Genomic DNA, 26,495 nt, shown 5'->3' on the forward strand with positions numbered 1-26,495 from the left:
GCCATTTTACATATCTACTATATATCTGTAGGTGCTGCTGTCATGATGAAGACTCTTATTCTGCTTTTCCCGCTGATGATTTACAGTGAGTCACTGCAATCTTTGTCTTTTTAGATGCTCTGGAAATCTGACTAAGATCACTGATGAAAAAAAAAAAAGCATTGTTCATAAAGGTGATGACAGAAGATATATCTGTGTTTCAGGGGTTTCTGGTGCTGATTGGGCTGTGAATTACAGTTCCTCGCTCATCTGTGCACTGAAGAGTTCAGCAGTGACAATCGGATGCACTTATAAATACCCTACTAGACATCAGATCATGACAGCATTCTGGACCAAATATCGTGCAAAAAAAGGTCAAGATTATGCCTGATCTGTCTGAGGACCCTGAATACAGTCAGAGGCTTCAGTATCTGGGAGATAAACAGCAGAACTGCACCGTCAGACTGAGTCATGTGACAAGGAAGATGAACACATGTATTATTTCAGATTCATTACTGATAAAAATGAAAAATGGATTGGCACTCGAGGAGTGCGTCTCTCAGTCACAGGTGACTCTCCTGAGGTTTCTCTCTTCTTGTGGTCATTATGTAGAATAATAATCAGTGTATGAGAGCAGCACTAGATATAATGTGTGTGTTGTGTTCAGATCTTCAGCTGGAGTCTCCTGAGAGAGTGACAGAGGGAGATTCAGTCCGTCTGACATGTAAAAGCAACTGTACACTGACTGACACACCAACATTCATCTGGTACAGAAACTCACAGAGATTAACTAAAGGAACTATTGGAAATAAACTCATCCTCAAGTCAGTCAGAAGAGAAGATGCAGGCAGATATAGATGTGCTGTAGATGGACACACACTCACATCACCTGAGGTCTTTCTCAATGTCACCTGTGAGTACAGAATCGTTGATCTTCAGTGTTTAGTTCTCTACTGGAGATTACTTGATGAACTCATTTAAAGTTCTAGTTTGTTCATTTTAGATCCTCCAAAGAGCGTCTCAGTGTCCATCAGCGGACCTGCTGTAATAATGTCTGGAGATTCAGTGACTCTGAGCTGCATCAACGACTTAAACCCTCCTGCAGAAATCAACTGGTTTAAAGGAAAAATGCTTGTTGGATCTGGAAGAATCTTCAGCATCTCCAAGATCAGCTCTGATGACAGTGGAGAATACAAGTGCAAGGCCAGAAATGCACATGGAGTGAAGTACTCTGATCCTGTGACTTTAAATGTCCAGTGTGAGTTTATGATGGTTCAGCGATGTTGACACTAATGCAATGTTTGTTGTGAATAGTAACATCATTGCTTATCCATTTCAGATCCACCCAGGAGCATCTCCGTGTCCATCAGTGAATCTGACAATAAAGTGGAGGGAGATTTAGTCACTTTGACTTGCATCAGTGACTCAAACCCTCCTGCAGAAATCTGCTGGTTTGAGGAGAATCAAAGCTCAGCTGTTGGATATGGACGGAGTTTCAGTGCAGTACAGAGTGGACGCTTCTACTGTGAGGCTCACAATCCACATGGAGCTCAGAGATCAGACATAGTCACTGTCACTGTTAAAGGTAAAGCAGCTCATTTACTTATTCAGCTCTTTCTAAACAAACTTAATCCATCTGTCTTCACTCTTGTCTCAGTAAAACACTGGAAGATATATCATACTGCTGTTGTAGTATCGCTTTCTGGAATTGTAGCTGCTTTCATCATTGGGTTATTAACCTGGTAAGAGTCTGAGCTTCTTTTGTTGCATTTAATTACTGTTTAATATGATTTAATGTTGATGTAATGTGTTTTCTTTTCGAGCAGCTATGTGAAGCAGAAACAACTGCGTCCTCAGGTCAGTTAGTTGTACAGGGTGATTCAACAAGAATACCACAACTTTCGGGTTGATGTCTGCAGGGGGTCATACTGAACATCTATGAACTTGTTTTCTACTCAAGTACTCTTCACATTGATTAATTACCCAAGGTTCCATCATGTTTATTTAATAAAATACAGATTTTCAAATTGTGGTATAGTTTTTGAATCACCCTGTACTATAATTCAAGCTCAAATACAGACTTTGTCCTATAGGGGGCCACAAAGTAACAAATTGTATAATTAAAGTGGACCTATTATGCAAAAATCACTTTAATAAGGGGGTTTAAACAGTTGTGTGTTAGCAGTGTGTGAATATAAACAGCTTTTAATGGTAAAAAATGTATTAATCATATTGTTTATAATCAGACTTGATCAAAACTCTGCAGAAACACTTTGATTGACATTCTCCCTTTGTACGTGTCATCAGAGGGGGAAAGCCCCGCCCACTATTGACTATTTCTCCATCATTAGCATAGGGCGTTAGTCTTTTTTTGAATCTGCCACTATGCTGGCACACAGGCATTTGTAGCCCCGCCCTCTTCTGAAAAGAGCACAATCTCATTTGAATTTAAAGCGACAGGCACCAAAACACCACAATTTGGATCAAAGCCTGAACGGGTCAGTTTCAGAGAGCTACAAAACAATATCTGTGTGGGATTTTGAGCTGAAACTTCACACACAAACACTAGATACATCAGAGATTTATTTTACATCTTGTAAAAAGGGGCATAATAGGACCCCTTTAATGGGTGTTTATTCAGAACACATATATTTTAGTTGTTATTTAGATTTTTTTAAAATCCAGTATCATAATTGAACATTTACTAATGCATTATTAACATCCAAACTCATGCTTGTTAACATTAATGCAATGTGAGTTAACATGAACTAACAATGAACAACTTGTCATTAACCAACGTTAGCTAGCATGAACAAATAAGTAAGAAATCTGTAAGAAATCTACACAGAAAAAAACACTAGTGCATACAAATGCATGAAATAACCTTAACGAATGCAACCTTATTGTAAAATGTAAGCCATATTCTTTTCGGTGCACTTTAAAATGTATTTTATTCTGTTAAATTCCAGTGTTCTGCCTGGTAAATCTGATTGCAGCATTGACTTTTTTCAGTTTTCTTCCATTCAGACCCTCACAAACTATTCTGATGACCTAAGCATAATATACGATCCCAGGCAGATGCCATATGTGTATGAGAATGTGATGGTAAGATTATGTTTTTTCTACACCTACAGCACTATTCAAATATATGCTGTATCTGAAATCGCCCCCCCATTCACTATACTCTACATCAGGGGTAGGGAACCTATGGCTCGGGAGCCACATGTGGCTCTTTGACCAAAAATATGTGGCTCTCCAGCTGTTTTTCTTCAATAATATTTCAGATCTTTTTAAAAGTATAACTGTTACTAGAAAATATTAAAAATTTCCTATTAAAAATACAATTACAATTCCCTTTATATTGTATTTTCTACAGCAAAATTAATAAGAACTCGGTTTACAATAAAGGTTCGTTTCAACCAATGCGCATATGTGGTGCTGTGGTTTAACTTGAATCACAACAACAATAAAGGGCAAGTTATATTTCTTACGTTTCTGTGGTAATTGACGTTTCTATTGTAACCCTTCACACGTGAATTCAAACAATGATGAGTGACGATGGCAAAAAGTAAATTGTCCTTTCTTTATACATTATGATGCATCATATTTGTTTATTTTTGAGTTGTGAATGGACATAAATAAATAAAGATTTTGTTATATACACACACCCAATATGGCTCTTTAAAAAAGCATTTGATAAAAAAATAAAATAAATCTGAAATGGCTCTTTGCTGAAAAAAGGTTCCTGACCCCTGCTCTACATCTATAGTCCGCTTGAAGGAGTGAATGAAACGAGGGAGTGAATTGGAGCATTTTTGTTTGTGTTTTGCTGGTTGATAAATCTCTCAGACAGATTCGATTTTAAAGATAGTCATTTAACATTTCATGAGCATCTATTAGTAATGAAACAACATATTTTAATGTCTGTTATGTATACAAACATTCATTCATTCATTTTCTTTTCTGCTTAGTCCCTTTATTAATCTGGGGTCGCCACAGTGGAATGAACCGCCAACTTATCCAGCACATGTTTTACGCAGCTGATGCCCTTCCAGCTGCAACACATCACAGACACTCATACACACTCATTCACACACATACACTACAGACAATTTAGCTTACCCAATTCACCTATCCCACATGTGTTTGGACTTGTGGGGTAAAACGGAGCACTTGGAGGAAACCCACGCCAACACGAGGAGAACATGCAAACTCCACACAGAAACACCAACTGACCCAGCCATGGCTCGAACCAGCGACCTTCTTGCTGTGAGGCGATTGTGCTACCCACTGCGCCACCGTGCTGCCCTATGCAAGCGTTACTTTAATTCAAAATTTAATTTTGAAACTTTCAGATAGGTTTCTGCTGTATGGCTGCCATCCAGTGGTCAGATGTGAAATCATTCAGTGTGCAAAAAAGCAATCTCACAGTGCATTTTTGGTATTTTCTAGTTGGGTTGTACACTCATTAGTAGAGTGCATTGAGGGCACTTCAGTATGTCCACAATAGTTTTGGACACCACTATAGAGTTTACAAATGAAAAATAGCCATTCTTGGCTAATTCCGGCACATTTTACAGTGTTTATTAATGTGCATTGCCTCTGTAAACAAATAAACTAAACTAAACTAGAAATGGCTGCTCCCTCAATGAGTGCACGATTTCGGATGCAGCCATAGTTTTTGGTGTCTTGTCACAAATCCAATGATAATAGTAGTGACAATTCTCTCAGACCAATCAGTGATCAGAAGTATTTATACTGTACATCATGTTTTAGTAACCGGATGCTCACCAGTTGTAGTGCTAAAAGAAATACCAGGAACTAGATATTGAATGCAATGAAAAAAGCCACCAAAAGTGAGCCGTACCGACCTGAACTGAACCACGTGTGTTATACAGTGGAAAAAGCGACTCGAGATAACATTGCTATAGTAGGCCACTTCAGTTTAACACATTTACCTTCCTCTTTCTCGTGGTTCACATAATTTCTTCTCTTTTTATGAAGGATGTTCATCCCTGCACAGACAGTCATGATCCTAAAATGACCATTCATCTGTATGAGAACCTTGGAGTTTATGGAAATGTCCCTGTGAGTGTCCAGATTTTCAGTCAATACTGTCGTCTGTCAACGCCACTGTGGTTTTCAAATGCATGTTGTTTTTGTGTCTCATTATTGGCTCAGATTAACAAGAACATGCTGAGGCGATGATGTCTGAGTGGGCGGAGCTCTGGATGATTGACAGGACTGTCTGATAACGCTTTACTGGAGAACTTCGGGGGTGTGAGATATGACATTTGATGAATATGGAAGAATTGGCTTGTTGTTGGCTAACAATGTCATCATGATGATAATGTTATTTTAATTGTTTACAGCGTGAGCATTATATATGTTTTAAGTGTAGTGCCTCTCAGTGTGTGGATTACAGTTGCTTTAATAAATACACCATTTAATTTACATTTTCAGTCAGTATATTAAACATGTAATACACTGCTTAAAAAGAAAGCTTTCTTACTAAGTGTTTTTGTCTCCTTTCTAGTCCACATTTCGAAAGATTACTAAATCAAGAAAGATTTTCTAGACCAGTGTTTCCAACATAGGCTCATTCTGAAATTGTAGTCCTATATACATTTCTGGAGATTGCAAATTATGTAGCCAAATGTATGTATGGCTGCATTTCGTCTTTAAAACTAACGATACGAGGCGGAATGACGCCGTTCCTTTCTCGCTTACCAGCTGACTGCTTACCTCCGTGTGGATGGCTTTCCCACTGTTACCCGTTTGTCTGGTAGCTTGCCATGTATGTCCGCTGACTTGAGACACAGAGCGGAGTTGACAACAGTGACAGGGTTTGAGTCCGGCAAAGAACAGTCAGTCAGTCAGTCAGTCGACAGCGGCCTCTGGTGGATTTACGCAAGAACAGCAGGCACAAATGGCACTACCTGCAGACATTTGAAATGTGAAAAAGCATACACAGCGGCCTCTGGTGGATTTGCAAAAACTGCAAAAAAACGTAGCTCCTCTAGAAACGTATAAAGCAGTACACAATCAGAATGAGCCTGGGTTGAGTGTTTCCCAACCCTGTTCCTGAAGGTACACCAACAGCACATATTTTGTATGTCTTCCTCATCTGACCCATTGACTTCAGGTCTTGGAGTCTCTTCAGATGTCCTGATGAGTTGATTCAGGTGTGTTTGATTAGGGAGAGGTTAAAAATGTGTACTGTTGGTGTGCCTTTAGGAACAGGGGTGGGAAACAGTGTTCTAGACAGGTATCCTGGCTGAGTCCAATAGTATCTGGATGCAGACTTGAATTCGCAAGCTGAGACTGCATATCTCAGACTTGCAATGTCAGACACAGTGCACTCATGAAGCAACTGATGTCACTGTGATGGGTAGGGTTAGGGGTGGGGTTAGGCGTGCACATTAAAAATCATTGCTTGCAGCTCACCTTAAAACTGCACTAAGTCTGCATCCAGACCCCTCTTGCTGGGTCTGCTTTCTCCAAACATTTGCTTTCCATTTCCATTAATTGATGGAGTTTGAGTTCCTTTCCACTGTCACTTTATTTGCAATTGATTAAGTTGCTCTTCGGTCGATCAGAACTAAATTCAACCCAGACTCATTCTGAAAATATACCTCTCTATATATTTCTGGATATGTCCCAGGTGGTAAGTATTTTTTTGCAGAGTTTGTTTTCGTGAATCCTCCAGCCGCTGTGTACACTCTTGCGAGTGCCATTCATGCTGGCTGTTCTCGCATATATCCACCAGAGGCAACTGTCGACTGACTGACTGACCTATCAACTGACCCTCCTTCCTCCTTCCCTAAACCCAACCAATAGTGTTTTCAAAAGCACCGATTGACCTGCCCACCCACTTCCCTAAACCCAACCAACAGTTTTAAAAAGCAATCCAGTAAAAGAAAAGCCACTGCCTAAATTTTTACCACGTTTTCAGATTTTACCACAAACTCACCCTGTTATTTACATGTTTATTTTATATTTTGAATTCTGTTTTTGTCTTTCCCACTTACTGGAACCGAGCCGGCGTAGATGGTGAGCCACTGGAATGGTAATGGCGGGAAAGCTGTCCATGCAGAGGTAAGAGGTCAGCTGGTAAGCGTGAAAAGAAAGACGTCATATCGCCCCATAGTGTTCGCTTTAAAGATGAAATGCAGCCATACATACTTCTGGCTACATAATTCACGATCTCCAGAAATGTATATAGGGTTACGTTTTAGAATGAGTCTATGCTGACTAAAATAATTTTTATTTAACTATAACTACACCATAGCAATTACAACTACAGAATAGTTTTGAAGCAATTATTTCCATTGTCTCTCAATAACAGCTTTATTGTCGTCGAATTCAACAATATTCCTGCAATAGATTGATTATAAATACACCCAAATATGAAAACATTACAAAAAGATGACCTCTATGGACTGACATAAACTCCTTCATTTTAACCTTTAACCTAAAGTAATTTCTGTGATAATGCACTTGATAAACCCACATACCACTTCTGCTTTATCTGCGCTATCCGAGGCGTTAAACCTCATATCAAAATATAAGGCGTTAATCAGTGTCGTCAAGACTAGAAACAGCAGACTGGTTTTACTGTTCATGAGTGTTGGTTAAACAGGTAAGAGCATCACTTTTATAATATTTGACTAAGTTCATTATCAGTAGATATTCTGTATGAGGGTTTTATCGGAAATGGTAGAAAAACGGTCCTGGTTTAACTATTGCTTATTTCAGTAGCGATAAGTTAGCAATAGTTAGCGATAAGAAATGCAAAACATAAAATTGTTTGTAATTATTATTATTATTATTAATATTATTAAAATGTGTAAACATCAAAAGTTTAAAACAAGTTTAAATAAAATGTTTGTTTTCTTTAAATAATAAATTTAATATAAAAAAATTTAATAAAAATATAAAACAGACGATTGTTGTACGGTTCTTTGTGAGGGAAGAAGAAAGGGTCGGCGTAAGGTAGTGACAAGATTGCTTTATTTTTATTTCTTTAAGGGATCAACAACAAGCTCCTCAATGTGGTGGTTGTTGCTTCGCTCTCTGTCTCTCCCGACTGGTCTCTCTCGCTCCCTTAAGAAGGCGTCTCTCCGACCCAAGCACTAGAGAAAGCAGGTGTTATTAATTATTTCTGATTGGGCTACTGACCAGCCGCCGGTGTCTCCACTCTCTCTCTCCCCCTTTCGGGTGTTCGGCCACGCTCTCCCCACCACAACGATAAATAATGTGAGAGTAAAAACACCAGTTACTTTTACATCGTCTAAACTACACGAGATGCTGTGCTCTGTCACATGATAAAAGATATCTTTTCCATGTTAGAGTTTTTGTCCTAACTATCCAGGTCAGCGCTGTGTAAAATTTCTATTTCTATTTTGGCAATATTGCAGCTGAACAACAGCATAAACTACTTTGGCATTGACTACGTTTACATGGATATCAGTAATCTAATTATTTGCCTTAATCTGAATCAGACAATAATATGATTAAGGTGTTCACATGAGTTGCTTTTGAATGTTCCTTTCATGATCCTGTTTTACATGTTACAGCACATAGATCAACACGCTATCCAACCTTTCCTCCGGAGTTTTGTCATTTCGGGTGTTTTATTTTTAATTTGTCGACTTTAACTGCAGTTTGGCAGTTTCATTCAGGAACATTCATGAATGCCCCCCGTGACAAACGAGATATTGGATGCGAGTATGAACTGCTTGAAGAGTGTTGTTTTAATGGAGTTTGATACCGCACGCCAGATCGGGGGAAAAAACCTTCGCATTTCGCAATGCGTGTGTCTGTGGTCATTCTCTGACTCGATAGGTGCAGAGAATAGTCAAACAGCTGTGTGTATGGAATGTCCTGTAGAAAAATGTGCCAAAAATCCTCCACGGCAGTAATAGTTTGATTGCAGTGGTTCCATGTCTGTACTGCACTTCAATAATCCAACTAAAATCAGCATACTTATGACCTTAATTAGATTAAATTAATCAAACATTGCTGATTACATGGTTGACTCTTAATCAGAGTATTGTCTTAATCACATTAAATGTGGATTATTGGTTGGCGCAATAGCCTAGTGGTTAGCGCGTCGACATATGATGCAGTAGAATGTAAGGGTGTCCCAAGTTCGAATCCCCTCTCTCTCCAACTTCGCTTCCTGTCTAAATACTGTCCTATCTAATAAAGTCAAAAAAGGCCAAAAATAAATCTTTGAAAATATATTAAAATTGGATTATTGGTGTCCATGTAAACGTACTCAATGATCACCTCTGGTGCTGATTATGTCTCAGAAAATATATGTAGCACTGAACTTCACTCGTGGTCCTATATAGAGATGTTTTTGTCAGAGGTGCTGTGGTGCTTGCTTGACTACATTTTATACTGATATTGGCAGGCGGCGATGTCAAGCAAATATGAATGATTATGAATGGCAGGCTCACAGATTTTGTCATAATGTGGAAACATCATTTCAGTCATACAGACAAGAACAAGCCATTTCTGGAGGCTTGGCTTAGTTTGTTGTTAAAAATGTAGCAGTATTTTGTTGTCTGCTTTATTCAAACAAGGGTTTATTTTACTTTTCTTTCTATTCACCTTATGCAAGAATTATTGCTGAAGATGTTGCCACAGCCATGTCAACCTAAAGTAGCCCAGGAGGGGTTACTCAATGAAGCTAAGCAGGGCTGACCCTGGTCAGTTCCTGGATAGGAGGCCACATGGGAAAACTAGGTTGCTGTTGGAAATGGTGTTAGTGAGGCCAGAAGGGGGTGCTCAACCTACAGTCAGTGTGAGCCCTAATGCCCCAGTAAAGTTAAGGGGGTACTATATTGTAAGAGACGTTAAACTGAGGTCCTGTCTCTGCGGTCATTAAAACTCCCATGGCAATCCTCGTAAAGAGTAGGGGTGTAACCCCGGTGTCCTGGACTAATTCACTCCATCGACCCTTACTCATCATGTCCAAGCCCCAATCCCAATCATTCCATTCCCAATCACTGGTGTGTAGTGAAGCACTGGTGTCGTTGTCCTGTGGCTGCCGTCGCATCATCCAAGTGGATGCTGTACACTGGTGTTGATGTGGAGAGACCCCCCTCATGATTGTGAAGTGCTTTGGGTGTATGGGCATACACAATAAATGCGCTATATAAATACACACATTACATTGAATTCAGAATTGACTGTGGCTGACAGTGATAAGATCAATGATCTTGATTTTAACCAAACACAGCTCATTTCTATACACTTTTTATGTAGAAGAATAGTAACCAGTAGCATCAATTAGGATATATGATAAATATGAAAAACTACATATATTACAAAGGGACCAGATTTACAACTCCAAAATAAGCCAATGCCTGTGTTGTAGGTGTTGCTATGGCAATGTCTATCAGAATGGCTCCTCCCCTTCCTCTGATCTTCCTGCTCATGATTCACAGTGAGTCTCTGCAACACTTCTGAAACTATTAAGGCATTTAGCATTCTGCATTGTTTTTCCCCAACATGATGCCAATTTGTTCACTGCACGATTTCTGTGTTTCAGTGGTTTCAAGTGCCGAATGGCGTGTGAGTTACAATCCTCCCCACATCTGTGCACTAAAGAACTCTACAGTGATAATGAACTGCAATTATACATACCCTACAGGACATCAGGTCAGCACAGTGTTCTGGACTAAAATTAATCTAAAGGAGAACAGAGACGAGTATCCAGATCTGTCTGTGGACCTTGAATACAATCAGAGGCTTCAGTATCTGGGAGATAAACAGCAGAACTGCACCGTCAGACTGAGTCATGTGACAGAGAAAGATGAACGCCAGTATTATTTTAGATTCACTACAGATAGACCTGACGGGAAATGGCTTGGTAGTTCAGGAGTGCGTCTCTCTGTCACAGGTGACTTTCCTGAGTTTTCTCTCCTCTTGTGTGCATTATGTAGAATAATTCAAATTAATTCATCTTTATCTCTACAGCACTTTTACAATGTGGATTGTGTCAAAGCAGCTTGACATAGAAGATTATAGTGAATTGAAACTGTGTCCGTTCAGTTTTCAGAGTTGAAGATCAGTTCAGTTCAGTGTGGTTTAATTTTCACTGCTGTAAGTCCAAAAACTGAAGAGCAAATCCATCGATGTCCAGCTCCACAAGTCTCAAACCAAGCAAGACAGTGGCAAGGAACAAAACTTCACCAATTGACGAAAGTGTAGGGCAGGGGTCACCAATCTCGGTCTTGGAGGGCCGGTGTCCTTCCAAGGTTTAGCTCCAACTTGCCTCAAAACACCTGCCTGGGTGTTTCAAGTATACCTAGTAAGACCTTGATTAGCTTGTTCAGGTGTGTTTGATTAGAGTTGGAGCTAAAATCTGCAGGACACCGGCCCTCCAGGAACAAGTTTGGTGACCCCTGGTGTAGGGAAAAAACCTCGTGAGAAACCAGGCTCAGTTGGGCATGACCATTTCTCCTCTGGCCAAACGTTTTGTGCAGAGCTGCAGTCTAAGCGTCAGAGGCTGGAAAAGTTGTGTGTGTCTCAATCAACTCCTAAGGTCATGGATCAGCAGGTCCAGCTTGGTTTCATAAGGAAATGTAACTATTTTACATTTTGCCAGTTTAGTGACTAATTCGTATGAGTTTAGTCTAACAAAAAGGTATGATTTTTAAAAGGAGATGTGGCAACAAACTGCCTCTAAACCCCACCATCATTGGCGGAGGAGCAAGTCATACTAAAATGTACGAATGAGATCGAACAAATTCATACGAATAAGTCACAATCAAAAAGTTACGTGTACACATGTACACAAATTCGGCCATCGATGAGTTAACGAACTACACTAAGTTTTTTAAAGTACATTAAATTATTTGATTGTTTCCTATTGACCTTATTCTAAAATGCGGAAGTGCGCCTGTTTTCGCGATTGTTTTAGAACTTCCGATTAGGTCCCCTATGGGAGAAATGACTAGAAATAATAAATGGCAGAAAACGGTCAAACTACTTGCTCTACAAACAAAGGTTTGCATGACTATACAGACCAAGTATAATAATATAATACGAAAATATCAGTTTGCAACATCAAGCAGCATAACGAGCAGTTTTTAACGTCTAAAAATGAATGGAAGTGAATGAGACCGGAAGTCTCGAGCCAAAAAGATTAAAATGGCTGCGCCCGCTGGTCGGCAAAGAATAAGGTGAATACCAGTAACATTTCAACCATTAAACAATCACAAATGTTCAATGTGCGAATGTTTTAGTGCACTATAAGAATTTCGCGGTTGAGACTGCACTTAAAATAGATGAGATCCTAATCAGTGCCCTGACTAGTGCACAAGGGATCTGACTGAGATGCACCCTCTGACTGACTTCCTCTTTTTACTTTGGGTTTGATCTCCCTCAGTGCTTTTCTGTAGCTCAAGGAGGTCACATGATCACACATTTGTAACCATCTTTATTAAGAAGTTAGAAGTTCTAGGGAAAAAAAAGTCCAGTAGCTCTCAAAACAGAACAATTTGCATAGACAAAGGTTTTATTTTCTTCGTCTCTTAGAAAATGATGCACTTAATAAAGCTTCATAGCACTTCTGCTTTATCTGTGAGCTGCGTGTCAAAACCTCATATTAAAATATAAGGCATTAATCAGATATCATTAAATGTAGGGCGTTGATCAAGTGTCATTGAGAATGTGTGAATGCCACTGCTGGTTTCAGACAGATCATTTTACTGCTGTCACTGGTCATGGGTGTTGGTGATATGGGTAAGAGCACCATTTTATTTATAATATTTGACTGAAATCAGATATCTTTTTATAGTTTTGTGGCATACATGGGTTATTTGTTCAGTGGAGGAAGATTTGTTAGTGGTAATGATTTTATATGTCCAATGCCAACAGTGCATCAAAGTCCTTTTAACTTGTTAACAGCTATATACATAACAAAGTCAAGTAATATCCAAGATAAAGTATGTTTCTGTACAGAAATCGAGCCTCTGTTTATGTGCTATACTGAACATTTAAGAGCCAAAAAACATGAGGAGGAAACGATCAGTTCGCATTATTGTGTTGGACAGAAGAAATGGGAAGCTATTTAGTAATCTAAGGGTCAAATTGTAATTGCAAGGTGACAGTTTCTGTGAATCAGAAAGAGCTTTATTGCCAGGTATGTTCACACATACGGGGAATTTGTTTTGGTGACAGAGCTTCTACAGTGCAACAGGATAACAAAGACAGGACAAAAAAACAGATAATAAATATATTTTTAAAAATAGAAGTAAGTAGTGAGTGCAAATATACAGATTGACAAGTGTATGTACATGTTTATTACTATATACAACGTTATATGTGCAGCTGTTATGTGCAAATTGGCATGTAAAGTGTGTTGTTAAATAAGTGTATATGTGTATAAAAGTGTATAGCATGTCGTGATGCTGGTTCCACAAATGTTATCATCAAGTGTTCATGAGATGGATTGCCTGAGGGAAGAAACTGTTTCTGTGTCGGGCTGTTCTGGTGCGCAGTGCTCTGTAGAGTCGACCAGAAGGTAAAAGTTCAAAGAGGCAGTGTGCTGGGTGTGAGGAGTCCAGAGTGATTTTGGCAGCCCTCCTGCTCGCTCTGGATAAGTACAGTTCTTGGGGAGTAGGAAGGGTTGTACCAGTGATTCGCTCAGCAGTCCGAACTATTCGACGTAGTCTTTGGAGATCGTATTAGCTGAGCTAAACCAGACAGATATTGATGTGCTGATGACTGATTCAAGGTTGGAGGTGTAGAACAGTTTCAGCAGCTCCTTTGGGAGGTTAATCAGCATGACTTGTTAATTATATTCAGCAGAGGAGAATTTATCAACAGGTCAGAGCAAAGTCAAACACAAACTGGAGGCTCATTGATACACAAAGGCAAAGAAAGCTACACCATCTGGTCTGAACCAACAGGTCATCTAATAAAGTTATAATGATGGTTATGTGAGAAATACACAGCACAGCCGCAGACCAATCAGACAGCCTATGGTGACATGTTAATGCATGCTGTAAGAGGCTAAATTATCATATACTTTTGTTTATATGACAAAACATGTCTTTTTGACTCAAGAAGGTCCATACTGACTCCAAAGGCAGATACTGATAAGATCAGGGCCTGGTGTGTGGACTTTGGGGGTTTTACGATGTGGTCACATGTTGATTGGTCAGTTTGAATGTCTCAACATTTGGGCTTTAGTCACATGGTCAAGAAAGATACAAAATAGGTGGTAAAACGCTGCTCTGGGTCTTTTCCTGGGCTCTTTTCCTAGGCTCTCTTTTCCTGGCCCGTCTTTTCCTGGTCTGCGCTCTCCTGCTCTGCTCCTCTCCTCCTCTGGAGTCTATCTTCTCTGACTCTACTGCAATCAGGCTAACTTCTGGGCCTGCTCTCTTTGTCTCTCTCTCCCTCTCCCTGTGTCTCTCCTTCTACCTCTGGTAACTTTAATTTTACATTTAAGCTGGGTACAATTTATATCATATGCTTTATCATTTCATATCTCATCATTTTATACAGTTATTTTGTAATGAATTCAGTTGTAACCATAGAGAATTATTGTCATTAAATCATTTCATTATCAAGTATTTGTGAATTATTTTTGATTTAACATCAACACTTAACTGTTCCATATTGCAATACAATACAATCACATAATATCAACGCTCTCCCACATTTATAGCTATTAATACTGCCCTTATTTCTGTTTTTGGTATACGATTGCAGAAAAATGGTTTGACTAGAAATGTACAGTTTTTTACCATCAATACTGATAACTTTTTAGTCATTCGGCAGAACTACATTTCGAACAGCTGTGGTTTAAAACCCATTCCTACAATGCTAATACATACTATTACATGGCCACCTGGAATACTCAATTCTGATTGGTCAGTTGTGACATTCCAAGGTTATTCCCATATAAAAACCGCTGAATAACAAAGGCTCGTCCAGGAATTGGCAATCACTCCATCAGCTGTTTTCATTTCGGACAGCTTTGCCATGAAATAAATAATTAATAAACTATTACGGCTTGGAACCATTTTTTGTGTCTATTTTTGTCTTGTGGCAAGTAGCTATGTGATTAAATACATCTAGGAGTGTTTTTGCAAACTAGATGAGAAGGGTCTGGCTGCAGACCGGGTGCAGATGCAAGCTGAGCTGCATCCAATGCTTTTTAAAGAGCCCCTATTATGGGTTTTTGAAAATGACCTTCCACACAACTCTACATCCAGCTGAGGGTTAAATGTGAAAGCGCACCATATTTAAAACTGTTGATTTTTTTTAATAAAAGATTCGACTTAAATGAAGTCGTTTAAATGATTTGTAGTTCGTCAGGGTCTTTTGCCTGTTTATATTGACGTCAACATGAAACAATACCAAATATGAAGTGCCAGATCCAGTAAAGCGTGAATGTGCCTTTCACATGCTAGCAGAGGGCAGGTGTGTGGGACTGATCATGACTGAAGATGAGTGAACATTAATGAGTGAACATTCTGGTGATTAATGCAATAATCTACCCTGCAACGGGGGATTCATCAGCCATTTATTAAAATAAGGATCGGAAAAGATTATTGATGAATGGGACTTTGTCAGAGCTTGACAGGAACTTCATCAGTACACAGTTCATGGACCAGTTTCTTCCTCCATTTCACAACTGTAAGTATGTGTGATTAAAATGGCTGCCTCCTAGTTCTAGCTTGCAAAATATGTATTTAATTGTGTGTTGTTACTTGTAATTGCTCCATGCGGCTTGTACAGTATCTGGTTAACTCTTTATATTCTTATATCGCATCTATCATTGTGCCGCTTTGTTTACGGATTTACGGATATTTGAGCTCGCGATCCTCTGCTGTTTGTTGTTGCTATGGCCACCTTCAGTTGTTCCTAAACACATGCTGGAGTCAAGTTTCAAAATAGTTCAGCTTTTGCCGCTGTGTGGATTAATACTGAATGTGTGTCACTGTTTTACATATGGTTAAGAATAGAGCAATATGCTGGTGTTTAACTGCATTGCTTTAATGCACTCCTGCATTGGGCTCACATATACACTCTGCACTCTGACTACTTCAACAATGTTGATAAGCCGTGGTGAGCGTTTCTCTCTGTCTCGTGCTGAACGCAGTTGACCAATCACAACAGACTGGGTCATCGAACCAATCAGCGCAGATTAGCATCGTGCTAAGGAGGGGTTTGTGAACAAATGAATCGCTAAACAAATCATATGTGAGACCACCAAAACCAAAATATGCACTTGTTTAGTGCATAATAGGGGCTCTTTAATGTGCACACCTAACCCTGCCCATTACAGTGAGGTCACTAGCCTCATTGAGGGCATTGTGTCTTAAGATGACATGACTGATACTGCAGGTCTCAGCTTGCATATGCTCATTCAATCATTCATTTATTTTCTTTTCGGCTTAGTCCTTTTATTAATCTGGGGTTGCCACAGCGGAATGAACCACCAACTTATCCAGCATGTGTTTTACGTAGCGGATGCCCTTCCAGTTGCAATTCATCACTGGGAAACACCCTTACACTCTCATTCACACACATAAACTTCAGACAAGTTTAGCTTAACTAATTCACCTATAATGCAAGTCTTTGGAGCTGTGGGGGAAGCCAGAGTACCCGGAGGAAACCCACACTAACACGGAAAGGGGAAACTTCACACAGGAATGCCAACTGACCCACCTGAGGCTCCAACCAGCAACCATCTTGCTGTGAGGCGATTGTGCTACCCACTGTGCCATCATGACGCCCAGTCAGATACTATTGGAGAAAACCCTTCAGTCTTATACAACAGTGTTCTGCCTTGTGTCAGGCTGCTGATAAACCTGTCAGGTTTTATTTTGTGATAACAACCTGCTGGATGAATTTTATCTCTAACTTAAGAATGTCAAAGACATGCTGTCAATCAAAATATGGCGGGACATATGTTGAACACTTAAAAATTCATGCAGTGCAAGAAATCCTATACTGCTGTATTTTTCTTGAATAATTAACATTTTAAACCTGAAAACGTGATTTTGAACTATATTTATAAGTGAAAACTGTGTGTGTGTGTGTGTGTGTGTGTGTGTGTGTGTGTGTGTGTGTGTGTTGTAGGTGTTGCTATAGTGATGTCAGTCAGAATGGCCCCTCCTCTTCCTCTGATCCTCCTGCTCATGATTCACAGTGAGTCTTTAATGTGTTACTGGTACATTTTTCTAAATTCTGTATTATACTTCTCTCAACCATCAATTTCTGCATTTCAGTGGTTTCTAGTGCTGATTGGGCTGTAAATTACAGTTCTTCGCATATCTGTGCATTGAAGAACTCATCAGTGACAATAAGCTGCAGTTATACATACCCTGCTGGACATCAGATCATGAATGTGTACTGGGCTAAAGAGTTAATACATGCAGAAGAACCTCCAAATCTGTCTATGGACCCTGAATACAGTCAGAGGCTTCAGTATCTGGGAGATAAACAGCAGAACTGCACCGTCAGACTGAGTCATGTGACAAAGAAAGATGAACATGAGTATTATTTCAGATTCACTACTGATAAACCTGAAGGGAAATGGCTTGGTAAACCAGGAGTGACTCTTAATGTCACAGGTGACTCTCCTGAGGTTTCTCTCTTCTTGTGGTCATTATGTAGAATAATAATCAGTGTGTGAGAGCAGCACTAGATATAATGTGTGTGTTGTGTTCAGATCTTCAGCTGGAGTCTCCTGAGAGAGTGACAGAGGGAGATTCAGTCCGTCTGACATGTAAAAGCAGCTGTAAACTGACTGACACACCAACATTCATCTGGTACAGAAACTCAGACACATTCACTGAGAGAAGAGACAGAAGCAATGTACTCCTGCTGCGGTCAGTCAGAAGAGAAGATGCAGGCAGATATAGATGTGCTGTACATAGACACACGCTCACATCACCTGAGGTCTATCTCAATGTTACCTGTGAGTACAGATTTGTTAGTCTTTTTTAATGATTCCTGTAATTTTACATGGTATATAACTTTTAATTATGTCTGTTTCAGACCCCCCCATGAAAGTCTCAGTGTCCATCAGAGGGTCTGCTGTGGAGGGAGATTCAGTGACTATAAGCTGCAGCAGTGACTTAAACCCTCCTGCTAAGAACTTTAGCTGGTTTAAAGGAGAAACGTTTGTAGGATCTGGAAGAATCTTCCTCATCTCTAAGATCAGCTCTGATGACAGTGAAAAATACAAGTGTAAAGCCAGAAATGAACATGGGGAGAAACACTCTGATCCTGTGACTTTAGATGTCCAGTGTGAGTTTTGATGGTTCAGTAACTGATATATTATCTCCTATAAATGTAGACTGTGCCATATTTATTGAAAATGTTAATAATATGGGTTTTTCTGTTTCAGATCCTCCCAGAAACGTCTCAGTATCTGTCACTGATGATTCTGGTCAGCTTTGGTTTGATTCAGTGAGTCTGATGTGCATCAGTGACTCGAACCCTCCTGCTCTGAACTTCAGCTGGTTTAAGGAGAATCAAAGCTCAGCTGTTGGATCTGGACAGAGTTTCAGTGCAGTACAGAGTGGACGCTTCTACTGTGAGGCTCACAATCCACATGGAGCTCAGAGATCAGACGCCGTCACTGTCACTGTTAAAGGTAAAGCAGCTCAATTACTATTTTAAAGAGATGAACTTGGGTCATTTCTGATGTGTTACTCTTTTGTCTCTGTTGTAGGTCCTCCAGTGCTATTCTACATCTCCATTGGAGTGGTTTGTGGAGCTGCAGTTTTCATCACAATGGGGATCATTTGGTAAGATGTGTGTGACTCGATGTAATGAGAAAGTCTGAAATTCACAGGATTACTGTAGTAAACACTGTTTATAAACCAGATCTCATCACATTAAAATGGCAGTGGTCAGTCTTATAAATCCCACAGGGTAAATGATGAATGTATTAAACATTGAGCTTCTGATTGGTTGTTAATGTGTGAAATCATTGAGTTTAAAGGGGAATCAGGAGGATGAAGGAGAGAAAAGCCAAACAGCAGGTCAGAAAAACAAGTTTGGTTATCAGTAATTTACTCATCAGAATGTAGTCGTGACTTTATGAGTCGGGTAAAGATATTATTTTCTCTCTGATCTGTTTTTTCTCTCTTTCATGGTAAAGCTGGATTGTTCCAGACGTCAGGATGACAAACGTAACGCTTGTGATGTTGATCAGCCTGTGTATGAGAATGCAACGGTAAGGGTTTTAGCTGATGCTTTTCTACTAGACCAAACTCTCTTCAACTTATAGAAAAGGAATTAAACACTCAAATGTCTATCGGTTGATTATATAGAAACTTATTCTCTTTGTCTCCTTATCAAGGCTCTTCAAGACGTCTCTGATCATTGTAAACCTGAACTGGACTCTTCTGTGTATGAAAACCTTCCAGTAAGTAAAAAAACAGACTAGATACAGAAAACTCATTAGCCTGAAAGTTTATTGATATTTTAGTTAAAACTGTAATTAATAATTCATTTATTTTTATTTTTATTCAGAATAACAAGAGGACGCAGTAGTGTTTCAGAAGCACAGCAAACATTTCACCGCCTTTATAAATCTCTTTGTGTTTCAGCTAGATTATTTAATGGAAAATATTAATCGACTGATGTAAAACTGTGTTACTGATCACTTTTTGCACTTGAAATACTTATTTTAGCTTTTGAAGGTTTTTAATCTTAAGCATCAGTGTGTTTTCAGTGAAAGGCATGTAAAATAGATGTCATGTACAGTGTTACAATCTTGAACTATTTAACACATCAGAATGACAGCAAAACAAATATCAAACCACATTACGTTTCTAGACTGCAAGAGAAATGCTTCCCTTTTTAACACAATGTTGATGTCATCCTGAACAACATGTAAATTAAATTTCGTTCTTCAGTCTGGTGTTTATTTGTGTATTTGGTGCAAGAAATCCTTTTAAACAGATGCCAAAACGTTCCATAGTATGTTCCTGCACAACCGAAGAGGCTTAAACACATTTCCATGACCATAGTTTTAACCCTGTCCAGTGGGGACTATCAGTGATTCTAGAGTGGACCTATCAGCCCTTTTTGTTTATCAATCAATCATTTAGGGTGTGGCTATCAGGGCATGTCTCTCTCTGCTCATCCTTTATCCATTCATCAATCTTCTTCCTCCATTTTGATGGCAATGTCCGTCTTCTAACAATCAGTTCCCAAAGGACAAAATCACGTACCGCCCTACATTTTTATAAATTCAGCAACATTTCAAGTGGATGTAAGTCAAGATGGAGGAAAAGGTCAGACGATGAGACAATTTTAACTTTTCATGCCGACTTTATCAATCCACAATCCCAAAGTAAACTCCTTTTTTTATCTGCTTTATGCAGTGTGAACTGAAAACATGCCAGACACATAACAGTAATGTTAAATGTAATTTAGATCTTATACTGTACACTGAAAAAAAAATTATTCAAAGATGATTCTTTAGATTTATTCAATTTTTTTACGTTAAGTGGTTGTAAACAATTTATTTGGGCTGAATTTAAACAAACAAATTAAGTTGAACATTATTAAAATTTAATTTGTTTGTTTAAATTCAGCACAAATAAATTGTTTACAACAGTTTTGCATGCAACACTTTTTTAAACACGTTGCGGATTTGGATTTTCTGCATCTCCAATCCATGTAAACCCGAAACCCATTTAAATAAATTCAAATTTCAAATAAATGTTGCTTTGTTTGCGTTTCTTACTTGACATTTTCTCACTCTCTAGCATAGACCTAATTCTCTTCATCAGTACATCTCTGCTGGATTTCTCTGCTCCCGCCAGCGCCTCTTCGTTATCCTCCGATTAAATTTAAATTTAATTTGTTTGTTTAAATTCAACACAAATAAATTGTTCGCAACAGTTTTGCGTGCAACACTTTTTTCAGTGTAGGCATATTAATTCTAGACACAATGCTTTGTAAATTTTTTTGTTCACTCATTCATTTTCTTTTGGCTTAGTCTCTTATTTATCAGGGGTTGCCATTGCACAGTGGTTCCCAAACTTTTTGCTGTGTGCACCCCTTTCTAATATTCGACACCTGTCAAGCATCACTTTTTCCGATTATACTCCACATACTGTAACTATGATAACTAAACACATATTATCTGTATACGTGATTAAAATTAAATAATAAAGTATGTGAATTTAATGGACAAGCTTTTATGAAGTTGACAATTTTCACAGCGTCATTAAGTACAGACAAAAGTTCATCAGGCATGCTTTTCATCGCTAGAGCTTCTTGGCGGATGCTGCAGTGTACACATGAAACCGATGGTGCAACTTTTCAGATGAAAGCTACTGCTTCTTAGTGCCTCCTTTTTTCTTCTTCTGCAGTTCCACCAATTTTCCTTAGAAAAAATCTTACAGGCATGTCTTTTCAGTGGCTGTGTCTGTTTGTAAGTGCCGGACCATATATGAGGGCACAAGACTGCTATTAGCTAAAACCTCACCACAGACTACACACTGCGGATTTGGATTGTCTGTACCTCCAATCCATGTAAACCCGAAACCCATGTAAATGTTGCTTTATTTCCGTTTCTTACTTGACATTTTCTCAGTCTCTAGCATAGACCTAATTCTCTTCATCAGTACATCTCTGCTGGATTTCTCTGTTCCCGCCTGCACCTCTTCGTTATCCTCCGAGTCCATATATTCAAGGCCGCTGCACATCTCCAAAGAAGAGGCCGATGTAGAGGGATCATCCCTACTGTCACTTGACTTCTTTAAAGTGGCAGTTTTTAACCAGGTGTCCATTTTGATGAATGTATTATGTGGAAAAAAATTACGAATGTACTATCATTTAGCGCCTAATGTGAAAGGGTGGGGCTATAGTGACGCAGGCGTGAAACCAAGAGATGAGTGAGTGTGCATCAGGTATGCATAGGTTGTAATTCACAATTTGTAATGTGATTTTTTTTCTCTCTCTGTGAATTTCTTTTCTCTCCAAAATATGACGTGAAGTTTACGCAAGATAAATGCATAAAAATAATAAAAGAGACAATTTTCCGCCATCACAAACATTTTATCACGCACCCCTGGTGGTCAGACTGCGCACACCTAGGGGTGCACGCACCCCAGTTTGGGAAAGCAGAATGAACTGCCAACTATTCTGGCATATGTTTTATGCAGTGGATGCCCTTCCAGCCAGAGTCCAGAACTATAGCGCATGTGTTTGGACTGTGGGGGAAACCGGAGCACCCGGAGGAAACCCAAGCCAACAAGGGGAGAACATGCAAACTCCACACAGAAATGCCAACTGATCCAACCATGACTCGAACCAGCCACAGTGCTAACCACTGAGCCACCGTGCCACCCTTAAATGTGTTGTTAAGTACCTAATAAAAATTGATTTTGCAATTAAGTAGTGCCGTATTATTTACTACATCATAACAAGTGTATGCGAAATAAAAGTGTTCATGCTTTAAGGATCCCAAAATTAAACTTTTCCCAAAGTATTTTTCAGCATTATCCAACCAAAGACGCCAGTATATTTCATCAGGTTTGCAATGCTTATGTTCAGTGACTAAGATTGACTAAGATGTGCTTCACGTGACCAAGTTAGTGTTATGGGTTTTTCAATTGTAATATAGATATTTTCATCTCCTCCATAGCAAGATCATCTCTGGCTTTACTCTGACTGACTTCCTCTTCCTGCTTGGTGTGATGCTCATGAAGGTCATATGATCACGTTCAACCACAGAGCACAAAGCTCCTGTTAAAGATTCACACATGTCTCATTTAAAAGGAAACTGTACTTGAGGCCCTTTCACACTTCCAAGAAAAAAACCACTGAGAATATAAACAGCTGTTAATCAGTCAATGCATTGGGAAGTGTATGCACAGATGGTTCAGCAGCTCTCAAACCAGAACTGTTAGCAGTTGATCTCTCAGGACCAGGTTCTATAAGATGCACTTTTAGATGCACTATAAATTCTCATAGCGCTTCTGCTTTATCTGTGAGGCATGAGGTGTTAAAACCTCATATTAAAATATAGGGTGTTGATCATATGTCAATGTGTGAAGGGCAGTACTGGTTACATCCAGTTCATTTTTACTGTTATCACTGATCCTGTGTGTTGGAGAAACGGGTAAGAGCGTGATTTTATTCATAAAATTTCCCTGAAATGAGACATCTTATGGTATACGTTGACTGGTTCAGTGGATGAAGTTTTGTTTTCTCTGGTAATGTTTTTCTTTTCTTGTATGTTCATGTCCAGTGCCAACAGTAAAGCAAAATGCTTTTTAACTTGTTTATTGCTATCTAAATAACACAGTCGTATCATAATATCCAAGATTATAAAGTATGTTTCTGTACAGAAAGTTTGTTTATGAACCACAAAAAATATTAGCTGGAATAAATGTTTTAACAGCCTTAAGTTTATGTACTATATTGTATATACATTGGTGAACCAAAGCATTATCCTGATGGAGATGTGAAAACAATTGGTTCTCATTATTGTGTTGGACAAAAATTGTAATTGCAAGGTGACTTATTTTCTGTGAATCAGCATGGCTTGTCGGATTCATACAATGCTTGGACAATGAAACTGAATCACCTGGTTTTACAGCACAATCATTCATTAGTATGGTGTAGGGCAGAGGTTCTCAAACTCAGCCCTGGAGGTCGAGTGTCTTGCAAATTTTAGCTCCAACTTGTCTCAACACACCTGCAAGGATGTTTCTAGAAAGACTAGTAAGAGCTTGATTAGCTAGCCAAGGTGTGTCTAATTGCGGTTGGAGCTAAAATCTAAAGGATATTGGACCTCCAGGACCGAGATTGGGAACCCCTGGTGTAGGGCCTCGTTTTGCAGCCAATACAGCATCAGTTTGTCTTGGAAATGACAGATACAAGTCCTGCACAGTAGCAAGAGGGATTTTGCACCATTCTTCTTGCAAAATAGTGTTCAGGTCACTATGTGATGTTGGAGGAAAATCTTTGCTGATCACCCCAAAGAAGCTCAATAATATTTAGATCTGGTGACTGTGCCGGCCTTGGGAGATGTTCAGCTTCACTTTCGTGTTCATCAAACCACTCTGTCACCAGTCTTGCTGTGTGAATTGGTGCATAATCATCCTGATACAGGGCACCGCCTTCAGGATACAATGTTTGACCCATTGGGTGCACATAGTCCTTCAGAATGCTTGGGTAGTCCTTGGAAGTGATGCTCTCCTCTAGCACAAGTATTGGGCTGAGGGAATGCCATGGTATTGTACCCAAACTATCACTGATCCACTTCATGCTTCACTGTGGGCATCAGCAGTCTGGGTGGGACTCTTGTTTTGGGGCTTCTTCACACCATAACTCTCCTGGATGTGGGAAAGACACTGAGGGTGGACTCATCAGAAAACAAGACGTGTCACATTGTCCACAGTCCAGATTTTCGCTGCTGGCACAAGTGACAATTGGCATTTGCACGAGTGACCAAAGGTTTGGCTGTAGCAGCCCGGTCATGTATATTGACCCTGTGGAGCTCCTGATAAGTAGTTTTGGTGGAAACAGGAAAGTTGAGCTGTACGTTTGACTCTGCAGTGAGTCAAGTAGCTGTGGTTTTATGTTTTTTTTGATACAATCGAGTTATCAGTCAGACATTCCTATAGGAGCCTGTTTGTTTGGGTTCAGTAACTGATGTTATATTAACTGTATGATGCATTTCAGTTTAAAATATTGTGTATTTTGAGTTGTTTGCATTTGTGAACTTATTATTCATGTTGTTCAGATGGATATTCTATGGAAATGGAAAAATGCAGATGGAAAAATCTGCATCTGTTAAGTCTGACTGCAGTGCGTTGTTTAGAAGACAGCAGAGTCTGGGACAGTTTTGCCAGATTGGAAACGTCAAAGTATCAAACCAGAACCTCAAAATTATCGTATTTGGAGAAAAATTATTGTACATGAGTCAAACGGAGAGTATACGGCTGTTGTCTAGACCAGGGGTGTCCAAACGTTTTGGGCCAAGGGCCAGATGCAAAAAAAAAAACGTCCCGGGCCAAATTTATATATATATATATATGTGTATGTATGTATGTATGTCTGTGCGTTTTTGTATATTATGAAATTATTTTAACTCGTCATCCAACTGTGTTTCTAGAAAGACTTACGTTTTTAAAATCTTGAAACTTCTCTGGGCAAATTACAGTTGCACCACTCATCAGACACTCCTATAGAAATTCTCCTTCAGCGAAGGGTTTCCTGTGCTGTGCAATTAGCTGAGCTACCTCATAACTAGCCAGCGTAGAATTTTCTTGGACTTTATTAGCACGAAACAAACTGCTGTTGTTGAGCTGAAAGGGCAGCTGCTAATTGTTTTACTTTTTGATTTCGTTCGGCACCAGTGTAAGAGCTGAAGACCTGATGTTTTGTCTTATAATGTTATATTCCTTCATTACTGCAACTGATTCCTGGCAAATTAAACAGACACATATTCCGCTGACCTCTGTGAAGAAATATTCTTTGCCCCAACGTGACTGAAATTTCCTGCACTCACTGTTGGTTTGCCTTTTTCTTGGTTGTGCCATGGCTCGCCAAAACTTGATTATCAGTTATGTTTCCTTCAGTTTGTTCGGTTCGTTTTACTTCATAACAGGAACTGCTGCCAAATTGAAGGCATGTGATAGCGACACCCAGTGATTATTTATTGAATGCATTTATTTTTGTAAAGCAGGCCAGAACAGTACAGAAAAGATGCAGCTAAATCAATAAGAAGCCCGAAGATGACAATGAAATTACTTTGAATGAAATCATAGTACATAATAGGATTTTTCTCATTATTGATCGTACAGAGGTTGAAATTATTGCACAAATACAATAATTATCATATGTCTGGCAGCACTGATCTATGATGTTTGAAATTTGAGATGATATTTTGTTTATTTTTATTTGTTTATGTATCTGAGTGAAGATTAAAAGACAACATCTGACAAGAAACGGACTACATAGATTTCTGAAACCTAAATGCGCACTCACAATCCCTTTCAGACAGCTTCCTCTTGTGTCCACAGTTGCTCTTGTTGGATGTGGTTCTTCTACTTGACGGCTCTTACTGCTGGAATGAAGATCAATGAAGATTGGTCAACAGGCTGATTAAATTTAGCCATGAAACATCCAAAACTAAATTGATCAGTTTGGTCATTGGCTTCAGTTTCATTGTCCAACCCCTGTATATTCAACAGAGCAGAGAATCAACAGGTCAGAGCAAAGTCAAACCACAGACAGATCATTCAGATGGCCTGTGGTGACTCGGTAATGCATGCTAATGTATCTTAATAGTGTTGTATCGTCTAAAGCTGCAGTCACTCTACACTTTTTGCCCCATAGACCTCCATTCAAACCCATGTGAATGCAACAATACTGGACATACAAGCGACAAGTTTTGCATGGTAAAAAGCAGGTTCAAAGTGACCTGTCAGCACAGTAATGTAAAATATGGATGTCATCAGGACTGGCCAATCTGGTCTGCCACACACCCCTCACAAACA

The 26,495-nt window shown here is 39.2% G+C and overlaps 1 pseudogene; it reads left to right on the forward strand.

The window, feature by feature from the left end:
* On the forward strand, positions 1 to 26,081 carry LOC130220594 (B-cell receptor CD22-like; annotated as a pseudogene).
* The last annotated feature ends 414 nt before the right edge of the window (positions 26,082 to 26,495 follow it).

Source organism: Danio aesculapii, chromosome 1 (assembly GCF_903798145.1).
Source record: "Danio aesculapii chromosome 1, fDanAes4.1, whole genome shotgun sequence".
NCBI lineage: Eukaryota > Metazoa > Chordata > Actinopteri > Cypriniformes > Danionidae > Danio > Danio aesculapii.